This window comes from Pavona decussata, unplaced genomic scaffold (genome assembly GCF_977016875.1).
Source record: "Pavona decussata unplaced genomic scaffold, jaPavDecu1.1 SCAFFOLD_47, whole genome shotgun sequence".
Lineage (NCBI taxonomy): Eukaryota > Metazoa > Cnidaria > Anthozoa > Scleractinia > Agariciidae > Pavona > Pavona decussata.
In genome coordinates this window covers 403,789-421,859 of record NW_028145469.1, presented here as the reverse complement: position 1 = coordinate 421,859, position 18,071 = coordinate 403,789, and the positions used below count along the sequence as shown (strand labels likewise).

Sequence of the window (18,071 nt, the reverse complement as noted above, 5' to 3'; positions counted from 1 at the left end):
GAAACTCATTCCACTGCTGAAACAATTGTTCAATGGAAAAATGAATGGGGCGGAGAGCTTATTGCTTGTCACGGTAGCTCCAATTCACGTGGAGTGGCAATTTTGATAAAAAATGGTTTTGATTGCAAAATACAGCGTACAATCGTGGACCCCATGGGACGATATATAATTTTAAAAGCCGATATAAAAGATTCAAGATATGTTTTAATAAATATTTATGCTCCAAACAAAGACAAAGATCAAATAGAATTCGTAAACAATCTACTTGATATATTGAGAAAGGAAAATCTCGACACCGAGGAAAAGATAATTATGGGAGGCGATTTTAACTGCCCCCTCAATCCAGCTTGTGATAAAAAAGGAGGAAATCTAAATCAACGAAAATCAGTTGTGGAACGTATTGACTGTTTACAAAACGAGCTTGATTTAGTAGACTTATGGAGAATTAAGAACCCAAACACAAGAAGTTATACGTGGAGCCAAAAATCTCCCAAAATCTTTTGCCGCTTAGACTATTGGTTAATTTCAAACAATTTAAATGACCTTGTAAAATCAACTGATATTATTCCCGCAATTAGAACAGATCACGATGCAATTACTTTAGATATAGAAGAATTGGCAACCGAACTAAGAGGTTCGGGATATTGGAAAATGAACTGCTCTCTGTTAGTTGATGAAGAGTATGTAAAGAGTGTCACAGAAATGATCCCAATTTGGACTGCAGAAGGGCAAAAGGAATTGTCAGACGACCGCTCAACCTGGGATTGGATTAAATATAACATTAAACGTCACGCTATTTCACACTCAAAAAAGAAAGCGAAAGAAAGAGATGTTGAGGAAAAAACTCTTCAAAAGGAACTAAACAAAGCAAAGGAAACATTAGAAAAAAACACAAGTGATTCTAACATTACTCACTATCACACAATCCGAGAAAAATTAGAGGCGCTCTACGAAGAGAAAACAGAAGGAATAATAATACGTACACGTGCTCGATGGCATGAACACGGAGAAAAAAGTACTAAATATTTCTTGAATCTGGAAAAAAGGAATCACGTAAAGAAACACATACGAAAACTTTACATAAACGGTGCTATTAATACGGATCCAATTAGCATTCTGAAGGAACAAGAGCGTTTCTATCATAATTTGTATAAAACTGGTAACAATGATCCGAATATTGCGATAAAAAGACTCGCTTTTTTGAGTGAATTAAATTTTCCAAAACTTTCTGAGGAACAGAAAATCACATGCGAGGGTAAAATTACATCCGAGGAATGTTTTCGCCTTCTAGATTCTTTTAACAACAACAAAACACTAGGGAATGATGGCATCCCTATTGAATTCTATAGAAAGTTCTGGCCTCTAATTGGTGATAGTTTTATAAGATGTGTAAATGAGTGCTTTGATAAAGGTGAGATGTCCTCATCCCAAAAACAAGCAGTTATTACTCTAATTGAGAAGAAAGGGAAAGACCGTGCATTCCTTGAAAACTGGCGTCCAATTTCGCTAGTCAACGTAGATGCAAAAATAATGTCCAAAGTAATCGCTTCGAGAATTAAAAATGTGTTACCAGAGATTATTCATCACAATCAAACAGGATTCGTTAAAGATCGTTATATAGGCGAAACAATTCGATCTATCTATGATATAATGGATTATACTGTTGAAGAGAATATTCCAGGACTAATGATTTTTATTGATTTTGAAAAAGCTTTTGATAGCGTGGAATGGGACTTTCTTTTCGAATGTCTTGAATCCTTTAATTTCGGACCTAACTTTCTTAACTGGGTAAAAACTTTTTATAAAAACATACAGAGCTGTACTATAAATAATGGAACTGCTTCAAATTATTTCGTGCTTGAACGCGGAGTCCGGCAAGGTGATCCACTCTCGCCGTATCTTTTTATAGTAGTTGTGGAAACTCTTGCAATTGCCATTCGTCAAAATAAGGAGATAAAAGGAATCTCTATCGAGAATGAGGAAACAAAGCTATTGCAATGCGCGGATGACACTACTGCAGTGCTCTCGGATATGAACTCGGCCAAAAGTTTATTTGAATTGTTGGACATTTTCAAGGACATTTCGGGCCTTAAGATTAATTGCACAAAAACTGAGGGTATGTGGATCGGAGCATCCAAAGAAAATAAAACAGAACCTTTTGGAATTAGATGGCCTATGGAACCAATAAAAGCTCTCGGAGTATACTTCACTTATGACCTAAAACTGCTCAAAGAAAAGAATTTCATCGAAAGACTGGATAGTATTAAAAAACTGATAAACATTTGGTCCTCCAGAGGTCTTTCAATCCTTGGTAAAGTGACGATAATAAAATCCTTTCTAATTCCCAAATTTGTTTATGTATGCTCACTCCTGCCAACACCCAATGAGCTGGTGAAACAATTAAATCAATTGCTATTCAAATTCTTATGGAATGGAACAGATAAAGTAACGCGTGTGTCAACAATAAATGATTATGGGGAAGGTGGACTAAAAATGATTGATTTAGAAAGCATGGTTAAAGCTTTGAGATTGGCATGGCTTAAACGAATATTCAACGCAAACGATGGGACATGGAAGCGGTACTTACAACACCAATTGAAAACAGTTGGAGGACTGTTCTTTTTAAATTGTAACTATGACGTTAAGGATTATACATTCACTTCCCAGTTTTATCGAGAGCTTCTTCTGTGGTGGTCACAATTTCGCGACAGTTTCGCTACTGACATAAATTGGACAAATATTATTTGGAATAATAAAGAAATAAGAATAGATAAAAAGCCCATTTTTTACCAAAATTTCTATGAATCCGGATTTATTTACATACGTGATCTCCGACTTGATTTGAATATCAACGATTCCTTTGGTTACGTTTCAAATAAAATTGCCGGGAAAAATTAGCATTCTACAGTGGGCGGGCCTTCGACACTCAATACCTGATTTCTTAAAAAATACGCGTGATCAAATCCACCCACTAACGCCTTCTTCGCTTCAGATAAATAACAGCATTTTTGATGTGAAAAAGAAGAAATCGAAAGATTACTATTCGTTATTTGTTGCGAAGAAATCACGGCCACCTAATATTGTTCATAAGTGGAAAGGCGATTTTAATATATCAGATGATTTATTGAAAGAATCTTTCATTTTGCCTCACGCTGTTGCACTCGAATCGTACGTTAAGGCCTTTCAGTATAAAATTCTCAATAATATACTCTACACAAACGCGAAATTATGCAAAATTGGTTTTAGAGTTGACGAATTATGCACTTTCTGCGAAACTGAGCGAGAAACACTATATCACCTACTTTATCAATGCACTTATGCTAGGCAGTTTTGGAACGAGTTTGAATTGTATTGGCACTGGATATCGGTTTGCCGAGCGAAATCCAGTGAGACGCGGGCGAGAGACCGACACGAAACAAAACAAAGGGTGCTACTAGAGCGGACTGACGAGCGAACTTGCTTTTTTTCGGTTCTTTGCGCACCACACCAAACAAGACTGGAGAAATCAATAATGCAATAGTATCATTATCTTCCCTGAAAATTCGTCCTTTTTATTGGTGTATAAAAACAGTTATACATGTATTTAAATCTACAACTAACACGTTATAAAACTCACAGCGCGTTAACCTAAAAATATACAAGCTAAGATACCAAGACGCAGCGTTATATAATTGCTTTATATGCTAAAGATGCACTTCGTACTGAGATGATTAAGGCCTTGTAAAGGCGCATTAACCAAAGAAGGACCTTTGGGCACCTCTGATCTAACTTTCTTTAGAGAAACATCCCACTTTTACAGTTGCGTGCTTAGTGTTTTTGACTTTAAGTGGAAACGAGAAACGAGGATAGAGGTGATTTTGTTTGATACAACCTTAACTGCTTGTCATATGTAAACAAAAGTCATAAACATGTCAGTATAAGATCAAAAATGACCTTAACATAAAAAGCAGGAAGAAGATTGGTATCGGAACAGTGTCAAAACTAGCCCCAATTGCACCTTAAGTCCAGATGTACCAGGCCATGAAAGTATTTCATGTGCACAATGTTCCCCAGCAGAGGTAAAATTTTAGGTTAGGTACTGAATCAAAGAGAATGTCAAAGTTGTTTCCTGCATTTCTACATAATTTTATGAGCTTTTAAAAGGCAAATTTGTAAGAGCAAACACTGTTCGATCTGTTCGGATTCTTTAGCTGAAAAATTTAAATTGCCGAAAATTTTAGGGAACGGAAACTTATTCGCCGAATTAAGATTCGTAAGTTGTTGGAATTAGGAAGGCGCTTGCTGGCCTTTTTTGCACTGATAATGACGTATTTGCCCCTCCGAAAATAGATGGACACAATTTGTTCTTGGTTACGGAAGTTTCAGGTGGTCTTTCGCTGAAGAAAACGCTCGGTTTCTCTTCACAGTTTAATCCAAATTTCTGATGCGGGTAATGTCTCAGATATTTACTGAAACGAACCGTTGAATGCCTCTCAGGTAATACTTCATTAGTTGGTATCGCTATTAATAGCCATCACACTTTTGAAGCCCTCTCATCATTCCTAAAGGAGAAATTAGTTTTTATACTCCCTGTTTTAGAGATACTATACGTACTTTACCTCAGCTATTAGATGGAGTAAGAAAAATCATCGATTTTCTTTGTCGTTGTAAATTATTGCTTGCTTCAGTAATAGGGGTTAGGGTTAGGCAGGACAATGAACATGCACTTCGTGTTTTATTCAATCGATTTACGTTCCAAGTCAAGAAAACAGGTGTTTTAATTGTGTTTGCTGTCTGTTTGTTTGTTTCCATTTATAAAAAAAAAAAAAAAAATAATAATAATAATAATAATTTCTTGCGTCAACGCAAGAAATGGAAAATTTTTCATTTCCTTGCGCTTGCATTTGTGCTTGCATTTGCATTTCACACGTGTGAACCGGGGCAACGCAAACGCAAGATGGCGTCCTCGTGCGATGAAAAACTAGCAGAGAGTGTCAGAAAATATCCTGTGCTTTAAAAAAAAGTTGCAGCGGATTCAAATAAAAAAACAAGAAGCAACTTGCATGGAGTGGTGTAGTAAGAGAAGTGGGGCTAGAAAACGGTATGCCTTTGCATTTGGCGCCTTCGCCTTAACAGACAACGGCCGAGAACGAGAAAGAAAAACAATCCTAAAACATCGCCTTTGTCCGCCATCTTTTATCTCGTTCCCAGAGTCCTCGCTTCCCGACTGCTGTTCTAGGGTAACGCGGACTCTGGGAACAAGATTGCCGCCATCTTAAGGTACTAAAATGCGCGTGCGTATCTCATTCTGCTTGCGTTTGCGTTCAACGTGTGAACTTCTCTTGCGCTTGCGCTTGCGTTTGCATTGCTCGTGTGAACCAGCCTTATGTACGTCATTCTGTTCTTTTTATCCAAACCACAAATCATCGTGCTCTGTCTTCCAATGTTTTCAAAAATGGCAAGCTTCGGGTTCCACATACACATCTAAAACAAAACTAGGATGTAAGAAAAGAACGAAACAAAGAAAATAACGGAGTAGCGGTGGTGTATTGGTTGGTGTCATTCGGAAGACTGGTTGATCATTGCTTTAATGGACTCTGCATTGTAGTCTAGCTTCCTTAGACGTCCTTCTTTGTTGTCTCTGTGGCGAAATGCCAGGGAAAACCGTGATAAACTAGCAGCCCATCCATAAGGGAGTAGACATACTACTAGGAGACAAATTTAGTTGAGCAAACGTGATGTGAAATGAGAACGCGACATGGCGTGCAATAGTACGGACCAGCTTTCCAGTCTCCATTTGCAGTTCCCGAGTGAAGGTCGGGTACTTATGTTTTTTCAAATTCCTGCTGCTACTTTCACTACTCATCGTTACATCAGAATAACAATAGCTGTTTCCTGCTGGTCCTCTGGTGAATGATGTGCAAGGATTACAGATGAACGAGTATCCATTTTGCCCCTGGACGGGAAACCTGTTTATCAAACACATATAGGCCATTTTCGAGTTGCTTTAAACCTCAACATGAAAGCAAGAATAATTGCAAAGTTTTAACATGAAAATAAGTTGTTATTGATAGACGAACAAAACTAATTTTCATATGAAAAGCTTCGCACTAAGTCTCGCTTTCGATTCATAGCGAGGTTTACAACAACTCAGAAATGGCCAATTGAAAGTAATACTTGAGCTCAAACAAATACCGTAAAAACTCTATTACACTCCCTGTTTAATAAGGCCCGGTTTGGAGAAAAGATTTTTTTATTAAGCCCCTCTCTCTCCCCGCCTTTCTCATGTTGGAATACACAATAGGAATGTTTCAAACCTCAGGAATGCCAATGCGCAAAACTTATCAGCCTGCCTGTCCTTAGGAAAACAAAGTCTTCAATGGTAAGAAGGGGTCTTAATAGCCGACAGGATAAAGTTATAAATCAGACACCTCCCTACTTGTAATACGATTTTGAAAAAGTTGAAATCTATGTTGTTTTAGTTAGTGGGAGTCTCCTCTATCGACTGAAAACGGAACGAAAGGTATTCTGTTAAGACACCAAATATCTAAAAACAAACATTTTGATCAAAAGGAAACGGTCGTCCACAAGGTAACATCAAAGGTATATTTACTGCGCTTTTCAATAACGTGCAGACAATGAAGTTCAAAATACAACCAACCGTTAAGCTTTTTTCACGGCCGTAAATCACTGCAGCGGACCTCTTAGCAAACAAAAACGATTGACGGGATCAAAAGGTCATGTTCGTGCGCTGTGATTGGCGATTTCGATCCTCTTTGCCGGTTTCTGCATTTATGTGGTCATTCAGTTGTCGCCGTAATTATGATTGACAGCAGTGAAACAAGCAATTCATTAGTTTGGGTTGAGGTTGAGAGTCCGTATCGGTTATTGAAAGGCGCAGTAACACTAATGTAATGCTAATGTTTAGGTAAAACTTATTTCGTTTAGATATGGTTACTAAAAATATGATTCGTTGCTGGTTTATATACAGCTTATGTGAAGAATGCTCTCATAACTGACCAGTTTAAAGCATGTGTTGAAAACACTCCCTGAGAGAGCAATTATTTGTCTGACTTGAGCATTGAAGATAGCGAGACTAGACTCAAATGTATGTACACTATGCTAAATGCATTTGGAGAGTTTGCTCGCTTGTGACACTCATGGTCAAGTGAAAAATAATACATTCATTGAACGAGAGGGTACAAAAAGCTCTGGTCCTTCATGTAAAACATCTATCACGACAAAATTGACCTTCTAGCCGAAGATGTACAAATTAAATCGTTAACGCAAAGGTAACTTTCCGTAGTAGTAACCGGAACTGGAGAGTTCGGCAATGATTAAACTGAATTTTTACGTGCTTTTAGAATGAACGCCATTCCTTAGAACACTAAGCGTATAATAAGCAATTATTGGATGAGGTTGAGCATGATAGCGAGAATTATCAAGGCCGAGGTTTGTGTTATCTGCCGAAGCCGAAGGCTGAGGCGGATAACACAAACCGAGGCCTTGATAATTTCGCTATCATGCGAAAACCGAATCCAATAATTGTTTTATTATACAATTATAAATGTACAAGCGTTGAGACATTTCACAGAACAACAACAAAGTAAGCCACGCAATGACACGTTTCAGTGTAAACATCTTTATTAATGACAGCCGTGAATAACGTGTAAAGCGGAATTCAAAAGGTTTACAGAAAGGATTTAAGCTTAAAACATCTGAAAACGTTTCAGGAAAAACTGAATCGAACTGAAACTTTTGAACAAAATTCTAAAGTTAAGTTGTACGGTCTTATGAAAAATGTTCCCGATTTGCGTTTAATGAATGTTGACATTACAGTTGAAAATATTAAGATTTTTTTCGTTATCTCTGAATGAGAGTTCTGTACAATAAATTCCTCTTGAGAAAGGCTAATAACAGGAGATAACTGGTGCGGATTAATAGCCACTTCCTCACCTCTCACCTCGCACTCTGTCGTCAGGGTTTCCGACATTTTTCTCTTGGTTGAAATGTCAGTCCTGCTATAGATCCGAATGCTGGATTCATTTCTGTGCCCGCTCACCGCCATGATATGCCTTGCTTCGAACCCGGACTTGTCCAGGATTGTAACCGCCGTTGCCCTGATCGAGTGATTGGTCAGTAACACTTTGAAAGTTTGGCTTCTCGAGAGATCCTTTTCATTTTTTCACCGAGCAAACGCTCTCCGACAACCATGTTATCGTACCACACTTGATCAGATATGCCGGCGTTTTTCTTCGGCCGCTGAAACAAAAATTCGTTTGAGGGATTCAGGTGCTGTATGTACCGTTCAAATGAAGCCACAGGACAGTGTGGTCCTGGTTTCTCGAACATCACGCCTCCTTCAAATCCTTCATCATTTTCTCGTCGGTTCTTTGTGAGTTCATCTGTTGTTTTGCACACATATTTTGCACCTTTGCCATCCGTGCTGAATGAAAAATCAGCTTTTTTGAGTTCACGAAGATTTTGCCTTCCTCGGCGACAAAAGTACAACATAACCTCGAAAAAAACTTTGTTTTGAAGCGTTTCCGGGCTGTTTTGGTTAAAAACATCGCTTTCGTACAGCTTTTTAAGATCTTCTTCGCAGATCGGTGGCGTGTGTTCGACTTTGGCGAGCCCTTGTCGTTTTAGTTCATCGCACTTGGCGCCAAAAACTTTGTTTGCCTCGGCAAATGCTGGATCGTTTATTATATCGAAGCCAAGAGTCGCCTTGAAGTGTCTGCCCAGTCCAAATCTCAGGCTGTTGAGAGTGCTTTTGGAATAAGAAGTTCCATCGACTTTTCTAGCTTCGGCATAAAATAGTTTGAGAACGTTACTGATGCCATCTTTGGTTTGCGGTTCGGGAACTTTCTTCTCCTTCAAATACTGCTGTAAAACTCTAAGAGCTGTCTTGGTAGCTCGTTTGGTGTTCTTTGCGTCCTTGTCGTCAACAAGGCGTCCAAAATCCGCTTCTGAGACTGACGCGAATCTTGGAGCGGACTCCGCCATGACAATCTTGCTCAAACCGCCGGCTAGCTTGTCAGGTGACGAAAACCATTGTCTGCAAAAACGCGTCATACCTACATGCATAAACGCCAGTGTCTGTAGATGTGACGCGATGACACAGCGCCATCTAGAATTAGCGGGGTGCTTTTAGCCAATCAAAATTGAGATAGCATCAGCATTGTATAATAATAGCAGATATCCGCGCGCCGAAGGCGCACGCGCGAAGCACCAGGGTAAGAGAATATGGTGGCCCACAGATTCGAGAAATTTTGGTTTCGGTTATGACGTCACTATCCGTCCGTCCGTTAGCAGCATCGCAGGACCACCAATGCGAATGGCACAGCAGCGAAAGAAAGAAAACGACAGAGCACGAATGTAGTCGTAAAAGTTCTCAGCTTTATTTATCCAACCATCGAGATCAAAATTAATTCACAACTGAGAGCCACTAAGAGGAATCAGCGATATAATTCATATCATAATTTTACGTTCTTGAAACCATATCAACGCACTATCTGTTTATTTAGTTCATAATCAGTATCACATAGTTGTTGTGATGGCTTAAATATATTTGTTCAGTTCAACTTTCAGATGTTCTAGTCATCGTTTTTAAACGATAAGGCTAATAAATAAAAATGGCAAAGTATTCTTGGACGTACAGATTGGTATGGCATAGAACCTATTTTAAACAAAAGCTAACAAACTTTCTACACATTTTCATCATTGCTGATGTGACTTGGGCATAATAGATTGCATCCGTTAACTTTTGTTGTTTATTATAGGAAAGAGATGGAGTTTGCTACATTTACCGAGACATTACTATTTCAAATGGTAAAGTGGCACCTGAGTGATTAACTGAAATATTGATCTAAAAGCAATGCATTAATTCCATAGTAATCTGAACTAATATAGATTGCCGGTACAAAATAGAATGAGCATTTTGAATCAAGGTACAGTCTGTATCCATTCAACTGCAGTCCTAGCAGCATCCATGGATGTATTATAGGCCTGTTGATCTAGTGTTAGAACGGCACCCCTAAAAGGTCCGTGTAGACGTGCACGCAAGCTAGCGAAGAAAAGGCTTTACGTTATCATTAAATCGATTGACGAAGAAAAGTATGACCCTACGAATATATAAGTTAAGGACGCATTTCAAGTTACCATACGCTAATACTTACAACAACGTACAAGGGCTAAGTAGAAGCGAAAAAATAATAACAATGTTCGATGGTAATACACCATATGTCGATAGTTATTTTATCGGGACAGCTCTAACAAGAGCCATGGACCTCAAAAACGTACACGTCTTCGAACACTCAGAGGAAGAACTCATGTCCTTAAAAAGATCAAGGGTTAAACTATATTTCAATCATAAAGTACAAGGATATAAACAAATAGATAACAAGACAGGACGACATTACAACAAGTATATTGATGCCGAGTGGTTTAAAGTACAACATAGATCATAAGATTTGTCCACTACGCAATATTGTTATAAGACAATAACTGAACTACAATATTACAGCTGACAATAAGGACAATAGACAACCACACCCGTTTTCGATTTGCACATTTACGATATTACAGCTAACAGAAAGGACAGTAAACAACCACACTCGATTTCGAATTGCCCATTAACGTGCATGAGCCAGTATAATGGAATTAAGAAATAGAAAAAAAAACAACAAAACGACAGTCTATTTCACGTGTTCAAGGTATTCTTCAAGACTACCGTGTTTGTCTCTTGTGGATTTGAGGTTTTAGTAGGAGTAGGTAGTTCTACTAAACAATTAAGAATCAAGTATAATGAAACACAAACTTAAACAGGAACTTTAAGCCAGGGCCGAAGCAGAAGCGATAGCTGCTCCCTTTTCAATTTGATCCATAACAGCTGCAGTTACCTCGGTTCCTTTTTTGGACAAATCCATAATGTTGTTCCAACGCTCTGTACCCACGCTCCATTCTCCGGTGGTTTTATCTTTATATCCATTGAACGCAATTCTGACCCCTGCATGGAAAGGCGGGAGGTAAGTTTTATCTAGCCAGCTGAACTGAACCGACGCCCGCTGTGTTTGAGCATCGGACCCAGTTCTGGTTGGACTGTCGTCGGCGCCATACCACAGCATCTGAATACCGCACGGAATGAACATGTTGATGGTGTCGTCCTTCTTATCAATTACAACTTTCCACTTATGGTTGTACCTATCCGTGAAGGTGACCTGAAAGGGAAGTTTGGAATCGTTTTTCCCGTAGCGAAGCGTGTCGTAAGTGCGCGATCCTTCGATGTACAGCAGTTCTCCTCCCTTCTTACGATAGAGACTGTTGATACCCTCAACAGTCACCAGTGCTGCCGGTGTAATCGCTGTTCCGTCACAATAGATCTTCATTGTGCAAGACGTTTTCCAAAGTTTTCGTACCAGCTAGGTGCCTTTTGATATAAACAGTTCCCGATGATGGACTAAAACTGAAATGTGAAAGTACTTCGCATAGCAACCACTATAAGCTGAGTCACAATTTTTGCTGATTGGCTGATAAAAATCATGCGACTTCTAAATGACGATCAAGGAAGACTGGGGACGAGGCCGATAGTGCATGACGACTCACTTCATACGTAAGGTTCGAATTGCTTGCACACCCCATGTTTACCCCGGGAAGGGAAGGGCCTGAGGGTAGTATTGTTTTTGGCATCATTTTGCCGTCACCCATGGGGTGTAAGTAATTCGAACTTTAGGCCGGGTCGCTAAGATGTTTTACAAACGTTCGGGGCACGAGACATCTGAATAAAGCCGTCAGCGATGGCTCTCAACGGAAAATCTTTCAGATATATGCGATGTTTGATGCTCTCTCCATGTAAATGGCTCCAGTTAAATGGTTCGGATGGACAAAAGAACTATTGTGCGTAGTCCGTGTGGAATTTCGAGATGAGCTGAGGCTCTGAAAGGAATTTACGGCTGTTTTTCCTCAGCGGACCCGGCTTCAAGTACCCAACCTTGGGTTGGGATTAGATGGAATGGAACTGCAATGGAATGGAACTAAAACTCACTAAAATCGCGCTCAATCGCTCCAAAAACCACACAGGAGAAAGGAAAACAGACAAGGAATTCAGGTAAGGATATTTTTATTGCAAATTCGTTGGTATTTTTAAATTGAAGAAGGAATCGTTCCTTTGTTCCCATACAAACCCTTATAATTTCGTCGTTACGCAATGTTCGCCGTGACGCTCAAATTTCAACACTCACGCAAAGGTCACGGCCTATATCTCTCATAGAGCTTGGGGTACCTTTTTTGTCATTGACTGAAACTGAAGATTTTTCAGTAGTCCAGTGAAAAATTTGGCAAGCCATTAAATTTCAATTTGGTAGAGCAGTTTACTAGCAGTATCAATGGGCACGCAATTAATCATTTCGCCAAATATCTGATCGTAAGGCACAAGTCCACTCAAATATTCGGATCTCATTGCGATGAGGAACTTTTTTTTTTTCATGGAAAGTTAACTCTAAATTTCACTCTGGTCAAAATTACTGCCTTCTCTTCGAAGGGGTAAGATGTTGTATTGGGTACAAGTAATGATGCCAGCTAGGATTTTCCGAAGGGGTACCGCCTCTGGATTAACCGCCCGTAAATAACTACAATAAAATCTGCAATTCCACAGCGACAAACCAATGAGTGGTGCCGGATCACTTGTAGACCTGGATCAGCAAATTATCTCAAATACAAAATATTAACGGCAGACTGATCCCAACGGCGGAGGTGACGAGCTTCCTCGGGGGCTGAACGAAAAAGAAAAGTGAGGAACATAAAAGGATCGTTACAAAATAACTACGCCTCATCGCTATCGGGTTTTCCTGAACAAGTAAAATTCATTGTTTGAACACTCCCTGCCGTGTTTAATAGTCTGCGGTGGCTCATAAGGGACACTTCGAGTTTTTTCGTCGCAATTTACTAACTTGCAAACTTGCCGAGTTAATATCAGTTGGTCTCATGGTATGTGTGGACATGCGTGTTGACTCTTGATCATATGAAAAAAGATGGTTGGTAACTACATCCGTGAGCGTTTCTTTCTGATCACTCTCTTCGTTTCACTGAAAGTTTCAGATGGCTGGGCTTTTCCAGATTATCTGCCAACCGTAAGGAATATAGATGGCAACCATGCCAATTTGACATGTGTACAGGAATATTCACGCATGCGAAACAAGTGCTCACCTAAGTAAACTGCCGGATCGCAACTTTGCGATCGCACGTTAATAAGTTGCAATCGCAAATATTATGTTGCGAAATAACTTGCGATCGCAAGTTACTATATATGTTGCGATCGCAAGTTAGTAAGTTGCGATCGTGTGAAGATAACATTTTATTTTCACATGTGAAGATATCATGTTTTCGCGCGAAAGCTCACCTTGTATTTCATTGGTGTTTATATAATAATACAAAATATGTCATTAACTAAGATGAAGTTGAGCCCCTATAAGGTCACTGTGTAACGCCATCGCATCGCTATGTATTTAAATGCACGAGCATGGTTTTCAAGAAAGATTCTATTTTGTAAACTTTTAGCTGAGAAAATGCGCCAGTTAACCAGCCAGCACTGCTGAGTAGCTGATAGAATATTAAAAGAGTTTGTTGGACATAATAGGATTATTCACATTACTGCACAAGTATGACATTGTCAACATCACGTGATACAATGGACTTTCTCGGAAATGAGTATCCTGTCGTCCATTCGGAATGAGTTCGGAGTTGGCAGCACAATTGCAAATTAACATTGCTCTTAAATCACGCCAAGAAGTTAGTGAAATTGGCTTCGCCCAGTAAATTTCCTAATTTTCTAAGGTAAGCAAAGAACAATTAATTCTATGCCCGTCTTTTTGTCGCTTGCAGACTTCCTTTAATAGCCGATGCAAATTACGGCTGTTCATGATCTTCGATGCAATTTTAACATACTGATGTTCTGGGTTTCAGAAAGTAACATTGTAGCTAGTTCTCACATATCATATGACCGTCTCTTTAGAATATTAGAGATTAAGCGGCAATGCAAGGACTCCACAAACGTGTAATTCCAGACAAGGCGATCAAACCAGTCGAGTGCAACCGACCAAGAAACGTAATGCGATGCCGTTCGCATAATATAAATTGTAACTCGATAAAGTCCTCAACCTACAAAGGAAAGTGGAGCCTAACAGCCAACCAAAAAGGCTTTTTTGCTATTACTAAAACTTAGAGATGACGTGCTCTTGAAACTTGAACTCTGACTAATACCTAGTTTGTTTGTAGCCATCGGCAATCATTGCTCGCTTTGAACGCACTATCAAAGTTTTCGAGTGCTTTCGTCTTTCATCTTTTCTGGATAAATAACCATTAAGGAACCATAGCATTTACAACAATAACAGACAGGATCAGTAATGTAAGATACATGTGGATGTCGGGCTATTTACTACTAGCAGTCCAAGCAGTAACGGTTATGGTTCGAATATCAATGATACGTTACGATAACATCGAGGTCAAAGTACAAGTTCCATAAAATCATTCAACGATCACCATTTCATCTTGCATATTCCTTAGCTTTCAAAGTAGAAGGTTTGGCACTTTGAATGTTAAAGTCCTCTTGCGTGGACGTGAAATGTGACGTAGTTGAAGGTGATAAAGTACATTGGTAGTCTTGGTACAATGAAGTGGGTCTGCATGGGGTTTACTGATAGCTGACATTACTGGCACAATTTTTAACTGTAAGCCGAGAACTGGCGGTTTTTATAAATGATAGCTGAGAAACCGTTAAAAAAATTGTTAGCTGAGAAGAAGTAGTTTGTGAACTTACCAAAACCTGTGTAGTTAATGCGTGGAGAATGAGGTGCTAACCGAAACATGGCTCGGAGCTGCTCACAAGTTGTTTCTTGAAATGACGTGAGATCGTCAGAAGACGATAAACAGTGTTCGTAAAGTCTCGAAAGAGATTAAAAATCACCTGGAAGATCTTCGGAAGTCTTTGGATGATACTTGACACTGTTCGGCTGATGAGGAGAAAAAATAACACTGAGAAGTAAAAGTCAACTGATAGCTCTGAGTCCAGCACCGCCATGCAGACCTCTCAACTAACTCTGTTCTCTTATAATTAGTGCTTCCAGCAGCCTGTGCACTCTCAATGACCTGGATGAGGTGTTTGCTGTTCGCAGCCTCCTTGTATACTTTCTTAAAATACCAAGGCACCGGTGAGCCTGAAGTAACGAATGGAACGTGCATTTGCTACGATAAGAACGGTGGGGTCTACAACCTTTGGTGTCTCCAAAGTTTCAATAAGAACAAGCCAAGGTTTGTAAAGCGCTATTAGTTCAGAGAGTCTTGTAATTTTATTGTATTTATTTATTTATTTATTCATTTATTTATTTATTTATTTATTTATTTATTTATTTATTTATTTATTTATTTTATCAGCTTTATTGGACACATCAAAAGAAGTGGGTATGAATTCTAGAAACTAGGTCTGAAAATGGGTATAAATTTTAGAGGGCAGGCACCACATTCGGGAAGCCCTTCTAAGGCCCGGTTTATACGTCGAATTTCACATGTGCCGAATCTAATTCAGCAATTAAATACATGTGAAGTTGGACGTCTAAATCTAATAAATTCGACAGATCTGAATTAAATGCAACTTCTGCCGCATCTTCGACTCGGCCAGTCGAATATTCGACGAAAATTCGATTGTTGCTTTATATGTCGAACTTCACATGTGCCGAATCGAATGCATAAATTAATTTGAATAATTTTAATTTATGTTTTACCCTCAATTCTACTTTTCTTCCTTAATGCCATGCGCAGTTCGGGAGAATCGGATGCGATGTGCAGCTCTTGTTTTTCTCCCACCAAATACACGTTTAGAATGCGCAAAACAAGAGAAACCGCAGAAGCAGTCTTCTCCTTGCTAGAACGTAATGTAACGCCACTTGCATAACAAGTCTTCTTTTTCTATGTCCCAATGTAAATTTTCATTATACCTGAAGAAGGCTGGTTTGGCCAGCCGAAATATAGTAACCTTTAAACCGTAATTCTACGTTGTATCGGTCTCTGCTTCTTTTATCGTTTGTCTTTGTTAAGCCGATCAGATCAACAATTGATCCAACGTATACCAGCAGGATTATTGTCCACGGTTGTTGCTTGGACTTGACTTCTTTTTCTGCTGTTGACACGAATGAGCTGAGAAAATATATGAGTGAAGGCAAGGCGAAAAGCTTCCATTATCCGCCGTGTTTGAAATAGCGCGGAAAATACTCGAAGCGAAAAAGGCCTCGCAACGAAACTTACTGGGACTCTGTTAATTCGACGTCTAAATCAAATGTCGAATGAGCCATTTTACAGTTGTGCTGCTTAGGCCTTGGGTTGGAAGCGAGGCTGGGGGTGCCTTTGTTTTGATACAAACCTTACTGCTTTTCACATGTAAATGAAAACTAGTTAGCATAAGAACAGCGTGATCTACATATAAAAATCATTGAGCTTTGTATCAAAACATGGTCAACCCTAGCCTCGCTTCCGATCCAAGGCCGGGTCACTAAAAGAACAAGACTGTAAAATGGGCTATTTAATAATTTAATCCGGTACATGTGAAATGCGACGTTTAACCTAGCCTAATTTAAGATATATTCTAAGTATTGTTTTGAAATAATAGCTGTTGTTGTTCCAACAATAGGCTTTTGTTAAGATACAATGCTAAGGATACAATTTAACTTAGGAGGGCTTTGTGAATCTCGCAACAGGTCTGAAAAAGAATACCTAAGAATTATATATTTTGACCTAAAATAGGGTCAGGCTTTGAAGAACCGAGTAGCGCACCCCACCAAAAATTCCAAGGAGTAATACAATAGCAGTGAATCAAATAAGGGACCTCAACTGTTATTTTATATTCCATACAGAGAAAGCGAGGAATGAATCAGTGGTATGCCTACCAACTGTAATCAATCAATCATTATCAATCATTTATTTACCCTCGTAACGTCTATGAGCTAACAAAAGCTCGTACAAATACGTACGTGCATCTACAAGTTATAAAAATTAAAAAAAAACTATATACAAACTTAGTTACACAAAACAATTCAACCATAGGATCAGAGATCATGATGTTTCGTAAAATGTAAGAATTAAGGACGATTAAAACTTAATCTTTATTACCACGCAAATCGAAAAAACTGAAACACAGTTGAGAAAAAAGATGAACACAACAAAATTTATAAAGAAATCATTAAGGAGCTTCTTCGTTTAATACAGATCCTTACACTCGCTTTTTTCTTTGAATCTTTATTGAATATACAAGTATAAATGTATACCTATATTTACATGTTTAACATTATTAGTTAAAAAGTAGAAGTGTATTTAAAAAAGAGTCTATTAATAAAACTAGCTTTAAAACGTTCCGTATTAACAATGGGGAGGAGGCTTGTTTGGGTTCTCCGACGTTTTAACGATTCTTTTACTCTGGGCAACAAACCCATATATATACCCATAAATGTAAAAGAAAAAAATACTTCAAAAGCCACTCAATACTGTGTTGAACAACGTCGTCGCCGGAGTTATAAGATTTTGGAGGCTAAACATTTTGCCCTGTGTCCCCTCTTGTTTTCTGCTTAGCTGACATATATTTTTTGTTGTCTATCACTTGAATTTCGCCCGCAGCATCAAGAATGTAAGAGGCAAATATAAATGGTTTTATAGCTACAATCCCTGCCGCTCTTTCAGCATGGGACAACCTGATTGTATAAATGATGTAGCGGTAAGTTAACAAAACTAATAGTGAAAAATTGTAGAGGCGATCAATAGTCATTTGTTATGTGAAGAGTTAAGGGGTGTGTTTTCGCTACTTCTCTTTTTTTAAAACGTTTTTGGCGCACATTTGGAGAATTGAATCATGTAGCCCCTAATTGGAAGTTTCAAGCAATCCAAAAATGCCCAGTGTGATTAGAAAGAAAAGCAACGGATTAAAACGAAACCAACAAAATATAATCAAACAGAGAAAAATCAAGTTTAGTGTTAAATACTCTCCCCTTATCTCACCCAACTAGATTGTACTACTCGCTTTTCAGTCAACCCGAAGGTCGCACATATCTTTTTAT

At 38.8% G+C, this 18,071-nt stretch overlaps 1 long non-coding RNA gene and 1 pseudogene across 1 annotated transcript; one reads left to right on the top strand and one right to left on the bottom strand.

Annotated features, from left to right (window-relative positions):
• The window catches only part of LOC146482091 (P2X purinoceptor 7-like), a 431,550-nt pseudogene that overhangs the window by 149,114 nt on the left and 264,365 nt on the right, over positions 1 to 18,071 (bottom strand).
• On the top strand, positions 13,669 to 17,740 carry LOC146482113 (uncharacterized). The gene is made up of 3 exons (XR_014864156.1): positions 13,669 to 13,809; positions 15,090 to 15,282; positions 17,635 to 17,740. It is a non-coding gene; the product is annotated as an uncharacterized LOC146482113 (long non-coding RNA).